The following is a 7622-nucleotide window of genomic DNA, read 5'->3' as shown; positions in this document are numbered from 1 at the left end:
AATCAAATTTTATTTGTCACATACACATGGTTAGCAGATGTTAATGCGAGTGTAGCGAAATGCTTGTGCTTCTAGTTCCGACAATGCAGTAATAACGAACAAGTAATCTAACTAACAATTCCAAAGTGGCTGAGTAGAGTCAGTGTCATTGACAGTGTGTTGGCAGTAGCCACTCAATGTTAGTGGTGGCTGTTTAACAGTCTGATGGCCTTGAGATAGAAGCTGTTTTTCAGTCTCTCGGTCCCAGCTTTGATGCACCTGTACTGACCTCGCCTTCTGGATGACAGCGGGGTGAACAGGCAGTGGCTCGGGTGGTTGATGTCCTTGATGATCTTTATGGCCTTCCTGTAGCATCGGGTGGTGTAGGTGTCCTGGAGGGCAGGTAGTTTGCCCCCGGTGATGCGTTGTGCAGACCTCACTACCCTCTGGAGAGCCTTACGGTTGAGGGCGGTGCAGTTGCCATACCAGGCGGTGATACAGCCCGCCAGGATGCTCTCGATTGTGCATCTGTAGAAGTTTGTGAGTGCTTTTGGTGACAAGCCGAATTTCTTCAGCCTCCTGAGGTTGAAGAGGCGCTGCTGCGCTTCCTCACGATGCTGTCTGTGTGAGTGGACCAATTCAGTTTGTCTGTGATGTGTATGCCGAGGAACTTAAAACTTGCTACCCTCTCCACTACTGTTCCATCGATGTGGATGGGGGTGTTCCTCTGCTGTTTCCTTAAGTCCACAATCATCTCCTTAGTTTTGTTGACGTTGAGTGTGAGGTTATTTTCCTGACACCACACTCCGAGGGCCCTCACCTCCTCCCTGTAGGCCGTCTCGTCGTTGTTGGTAATCAAGCCTACCACTGTTGTGTCGTCCGCAAACTTGATGATTGAGTTGGAGGCGTGCATGGCCACGCAGTCGTGGGTGAACAGGGAGTACAGGAGAGGGCTCAGAACGCACCTTGTGGGGCCCCAGTGTTGAGGATCAGCGGGGAGGAGATGTTGTTGCCTACCCTCACCACCTGGGGGCGGCCTGTCAGGAAGTCCAGAACCCAGTTGCACAGGGCGGGGTCGAGACCCAGGGTCTCGAGCTTGATGACGAGCTTGAGGGTACTATGGTGTTGAATGCCGAGCTGTAGTCGATGAACAGCATTCTCACATAGGTATTCCTCTTGTCCAGATGGGTTAGGCAGTGTGCAGTGTGGTTGAGATTGCATCGTCTCTGGACCTATTTGGGCGGTAAGCAAATTGGAGTGGGTCAAGGGTGTCAGGTAGGGTGGAGGTGATATGGTCCTTGACTAGTCTCTCAAAGCACTTCATGATGACGGATGTGAGTGCTACGGGCGGTAGTCGTTTAGCTCAGTTACCTTAGCTTTCTTGGGAACAGGAACAATGGTGGCCCTCTTGAAGCATGTGGGAACAGCAGACTGGTATAGGGATTGATTGAATATGTCCGTAAACACACCGGCCAGCTGGTCTATCAACCCAATGATGTTAGCTGCTCTGATGTCAACCCACTGAAGTGCTCTGTTATCAACCCACTGAGTTGAAGTGTTCTGCTATCAACCCACTGAGTTCAGGTGCTCTGCTATCAAACCACTGAGGTGCTCTGCTATCAACCCAATGATGTTAGCTGCTCTGATGTCAACCCACTGAGGTGCTCTGTTATCAACCCACTGAGGTGAGGTTCTCTGCTATCAACCCGCTGAGATTAGGTTCTCTGCTATCAACCCACTGAGATTAGGTTCTCTGCTATCAATCCACTGAGGTGCTCTGCTGTCAACCAACTTAGGTGAGGTGGCCTGATTTCAACCAATTGAGCTGAGGTTCTCTGCTATCAACCCACTTGAGGTGAGGTGCTCTGCTATCAACCAACTGAGGTGAGGTGCTCTGCTATCAACCCACTGAGGTGAGGTGCTCTGCTATCAACCAACTGAGGTGAGGTGCTCTGCTGTCAACCCACTGAGGTGCTCTGCTGTCAACCCACTGAGGTGCTCTGCTATCAACCAAATGAGGTGAGGTGAGGTGCTCTGCTGTCAACCCACTGAGGTGCTCTGCTATCTACCCATTGAGGTGAGGCGCTCTACTATCTACCCACTGAGGTGCTCTGTTATCAACCCACTGAGTTCAGGTGCTCTGCTATCAACCCACTGAGGTGCTCTACTATCAACCCACTGAGGTGAGTTGCTCGGCTATCAACCCACTGAGGTGAGTTGCTCGGCTATCAACCCACTGAGGTGAGTTGCTCGGCTATCAACCCACTGAGGTGCTCTACTATCAACCAACTGAGGTGAGGTGCTCTGCTGTCAACTCACTGAGGTGCTCTGCTATCAACCAACTGAGGTGAGGCGCTCTGCTATCAACCCATTGAGGTGAGGTTCTCTGCTATCAACCCGCTGAGATGAGGTTCTCTGCTATCAACCCACTGAGGTGCTCTGCTGTCAACCCACTTAGTTGAGGTGGTCTGCTTTCAACCCATTGAGCTGAGGTTCTCTGCTGTAAACCCACTGAGGTGAGGTGCTCTGCTATCAACCTATTTGAGGTGAGGTGCTCTGCTATCAACCAACTGAGATGAGGTGCTCTGCTGTCAACCCACTGAGGTGAGGTGCTTTGCTGTCAACACACTGAGGTGAGGTGCTCTGCTATCAACCCACTGAGGTGAGGTGCTCTGCTATCTACCCACTTCGGTGAGGTGCTCTGCTATCTACCCATTGAGGTGAGGTGCTCTGCTATCAACCCACTGAGGTGAGGTGCTCTGCTGTCAATCCACTGAGGTGCTCTGTTATCAACCCACTGAGTTGAAGTGCTCTGCTATCAACCCACTGAGTTCAGGTGCTCTGCTATCAACCCACTGAGGTACTCTGCTATCAACCCACTGAGGTGAGGTCCTCTGCTATCAATCCACTGAGGTGAGGTGCTTGGCTATCAACCCACTGAGGTGAGGTGCTCTGCTGTCTGCCCACTGAGGTGAGGCGCTCTGATATCAACCCACTGAGGTGCTCTGTTATCAACCCACTGAGGTGAGGCGCTCTACTATCTACCCACTGAGGTGAGGCGCTCTACTATCTACCCACTGAGGTGAGGTTCTCTGCTATCAACCCGCTGAGATGAGGTTCTCTGCTATCAACCCACTGAGGTGCTCTGCTGTCAACCCACTTAGTTGAGGTGGTCTGCTTTCAACCCATTGAGCTGAGGTTCTCTGCTGTAAACCCACTGAGGTGAGGTGCTCTGCTATCAACCCATTGAGGTAAGGTGCTCTGCTATCTACCCACTTCGGTGAGGTGCTCTGCTATCTACCCACTGAGGTGAGGTGCTCTGCTATCAACCCACTGAGGTGAGTTGCTCTGCTGTCTACCCCTTGACCTGAGGTGCTCTGCTATCAACCCACTGAGGTGAGGTGCTCTGCTATCAACCAACTGAGATGAGGTGCTCTGCTGTCAACCCACTGAGGTGAGGTGCTTTGCTGTCAACCCACTGAGGTGAGGTGCTCTGCTATCAACCCACTGAGGTGAGGTGCTCTGCTATAAACCCATTGAGGTGAGGTGCTCTGCTATCTCCCCACTGCGGTGAGGAAGTCTGCTATAAACACACTGAGCTGAGGTGCTCTGCTATCAACCCAATGAGGTGAGGTGCTCTGCTATCAACCCACTGAGGTAAGGTGCTCTGCTATCTACCCACTTCGGTGAGGTGCTCTGCTATCAACCCACTGAGTTCAGGTGCTCTGCTGTCAACCCACTGAGGTGCTCTGCTATCAACCAAATGAGGTGAGGTGAGGTGCTCTGCTGTCAACCCACTGAGGTGCTCTGCTATCTACCCATTGAGGTGAGGCGCTCTACTATCTACCCACTGAGGTGCTCTGTTATCAACCCACTGAGTTCAGGTGCTCTGCTATCAACCCACTGAGGTGCTCTACTATCAACCCACTGAGGTGAGTTGCTCGGCTATCAACCCACTGAGGTGAGTTGCTCGGCTATCAACCCACTGAGGTGAGTTGCTCGGCTATCAACCCACTGAGGTGCTCTACTATCAACCAACTGAGGTGAGGTGCTCTGCTGTCAACTCACTGAGGTGCTCTGCTATCAACCAACTGAGGTGAGGCGCTCTGCTATCAACCCATTGAGGTGAGGTTCTCTGCTATCAACCCGCTGAGATGAGGTTCTCTGCTATCAACCCACTGAGGTGCTCTGCTGTCAACCCACTTAGTTGAGGTGGTCTGCTTTCAACCCATTGAGCTGAGGTTCTCTGCTGTAAACCCACTGAGGTGAGGTGCTCTGCTATCAACCTATTTGAGGTGAGGTGCTCTGCTATCAACCAACTGAGATGAGGTGCTCTGCTGTCAACCCACTGAGGTGAGGTGCTTTGCTGTCAACACACTGAGGTGAGGTGCTCTGCTATCAACCCACTGAGGTGAGGTGCTCTGCTATCTACCCACTTCGGTGAGGTGCTCTGCTATCTACCCACTGAGGTGAGGTGCTCTGCTATCAACCCACTGAGGTGAGGTGCTCTGCTGTCAATCCACTGAGGTGCTCTGTTATCAACCCACTGAGTTGAAGTGCTCTTCTATCAACCCACTGAGTTCAGGTGCTCTGCTATCAACCCACTGAGGTACTCTGCTATCAACCCACTGAGGTGAGGTCCTCTGCTATCAATCCACTGAGGTGAGTTGCTTGGCTATCAACCCACTGAGGTGAGGTGCTCTGCTGTCTGCCCACTGAGGTGAGGCGCTTTGATATCAACCCACTGAGGTGCTCTGTTATCAACCCACTGAGGTGAGGCGCTCTACTATCTACCCACTGAGGTGAGGCGCTCTACTATCTACCCACTGAGGTGAGGTTCTCTGCTATCAACCCGCTGAGATGAGGTTCTCTGCTATCAACCCACTGAGGTGAGGTGCTTTGCTGTCAACACACTGAGGTGAGGTGCTCTGCTATCAACCCACTGAGGTGAGGTGCTCTGCTATCTACCCACTTCGGTGAGGTGCTCTGCTATCTACCCACTGAGGTGAGGTGCTCTGCTATCAACCCACTGAGGTGAGGTGCTCTGCTGTCAATCCACTGAGGTGCTCTGTTATCAACCCACTGAGTTGAAGTGCTCTGCTATCAACCCACTGAGTTCAGGTGCTCTGCTATCAACCCACTGAGGTACTCTGCTATCAACCCACTGAGGTGAGGTCCTCTGCTATCAATCCACTGAGGTGAGGTGCTTGGCTATCAACCCACTGAGGTGAGGTGCTCTGCTGTCTGCCCACTGAGGTGAGGCGCTCTGATATCAACCCACTGAGGTGCTCTGTTATCAACCCACTGAGGTGAGGCGCTCTACTATCTACCCACTGAGGTGAGGCGCTCTACTATCTACCCACTGAGGTGAGGTTCTCTGCTATCAACCCGCTGAGATGAGGTTCTCTGCTATCAACCCACTGAGGTGCTCTGCTGTCAACCCACTTAGTTGAGGTGGTCTGCTTTCAACCCATTGAGCTGAGGTTCTCTGCTGTAAACCCACTGAGGTGAGGTGCTCTGCTATCAACCCATTGAGGTAAGGTGCTCTGCTATCTACCCACTTCGGTGAGGTGCTCTGCTATCTACCCACTGAGGTGAGGTGCTCTGCTATCAACCCACTGAGGTGAGTTGCTCTGCTGTCTACCCTTGACCTGAGGTGCTCTGCTATCAACCCACTGAGGTGAGGTGCTCTGCTGTCTACCCCTTGACCTGAGGTGCTCTGCTATCAACCCACTGAGGTGAGGTGCTCTGCTATCAACCAACTGAGATGAGGTGCTCTGCTGTCAACCCACTGAGGTGAGGTGCTTTGCTGTCAACCCACTGAGGTGAGGTGCTCTGCTATCAACCCACTGAGGTGAGGTGCTCTGCTATAAACACACTGAGCTGAGGTGCTCTGCTATCAACCCAATGAGGTGAGGTGCTCTGCTATCAACCCACTGAGGTAAGGTGCTCTGCTATCTACCCACTTCGGTGAGGTGCTCTGCTATCAACCCACTGAGTTCAGGTGCTCTGCTGTCAACCCACTGAGGTGCTCTGCTATCAACCAAATGAGGTGAGGTGAGGTGCTCTGCTGTCAACCCACTGAGGTGCTCTGCTATCTACCCATTGAGGTGAGGCGCTCTACTATCTACCCACTGAGGTGCTCTGTTATCAACCCACTGAGTTCAGGTGCTCTGCTATCAACCCACTGAGGTGCTCTACTATCAACCCACTGAGGTGAGTTGCTCGGCTATCAACCCACTGAGGTGAGTTGCTCGGCTATCAACCCACTGAGGTGAGTTGCTCGGCTATCAACCCACTGAGGTGCTCTACTATCAACCAACTGAGGTGAGGTGCTCTGCTGTCAACTCACTGAGGTGCTCTGCTATCAACCAACTGAGGTGAGGCGCTCTGCTATCAACCCATTGAGGTGAGGTTCTCTGCTATCAACCCGCTGAGATGAGGTTATCTGCTATCAACCCACTGAGGTGCTCTGCTGTCAACCCACTTAGTTGAGGTGGTCTGCTTTCAACCCATTGAGCTGAGGTTCTCTGCTGTAAACCCACTGAGGTGAGGTGCTCTGCTATCAACCTATTTGAGGTGAGGTGCTCTGCTATCAACCAACTGAGATGAGGTGCTCTGCTGTCAACCCACTGAGGTGAGGTGCTTTGCTGTCAACACACTGAGGTGAGGTGCTCTGCTATCAACCCACTGAGGTGAGGTGCTCTGCTATCTACCCACTTCGGTGAGGTGCTCTGCTATCTACCCACTGAGGTGAGGTGCTCTGCTATCAACCCACTGAGGTGAGGTGCTCTGCTGTCAATCCACTGAGGTGCTCTGTTATCAACCCACTGAGTTGAAGTGCTCTGCTATCAACCCACTGAGTTCAGGTGCTCTGCTATCAACCCACTGAGGTACTCTGCTATCAACCCACTGAGGTGAGGTCCTCTGCTATCAATCCACTGAGGTGAGTTGCTTGGCTATCAACCCACTGAGGTGAGGTGCTCTGCTGTCTGCCCACTGAGGTGAGGCGCTCTGATATCAACCCACTGAGGTGCTCTGTTATCAACCCACTGAGGTGAGGCGCTCTACTATCTACCCACTGAGGTGAGGCGCTCTACTATCTACCCACTGAGGTGAGGTTCTCTGCTATGAACCCGCTGAGATGAGGTTCTCTGCTATCAACCCACTGAGGTGCTCTGCTGTCAACCCACTTAGGTGAGGTGGTTTGCTTTCACCCCATTGAGCTAAGGTTCTCTGCTATAAACCCACTGAGGTGAGGTGCTCTGTTATCAACCAACTGAGATGAGGTGCTCTACTGTCAACCCACTGAGGTGAGGTGCTTTGCTGTCAACCCACTGTGGTGAGGTGCTCTGCTATCAACCCACTGAGGTGAGGTGCTCTGCTATCAACCCATTGAGGTGAGGTGCTCTGCTATCAACCCCTTGACGTGAGGTGCTCTGCTATCAACCCACTGAGGTGAGGTGCTCTGCTATCAACCCACTGAGGTGAGGTGCTCTGCTATCAACCCACTGAGGTGAGGTGCTCTGCTATCAACAAACTGAGGTGAGGTGCTCTGCTGTCAACCCACGAGGTGCTCTGTTATCAACACACTGAGTTGAAGTGCTCTGCTATCAAACCACTGAGGTGCTCTGCTATCAACC

The sequence above is a fragment of the Oncorhynchus tshawytscha genome, linkage group LG08 (genome assembly GCF_018296145.1).
Source record: "Oncorhynchus tshawytscha isolate Ot180627B linkage group LG08, Otsh_v2.0, whole genome shotgun sequence".
In the NCBI taxonomy this organism is placed as follows: domain Eukaryota; kingdom Metazoa; phylum Chordata; class Actinopteri; order Salmoniformes; family Salmonidae; genus Oncorhynchus; species Oncorhynchus tshawytscha.
Note: the sequence above shows the minus strand (reverse complement) of the source record.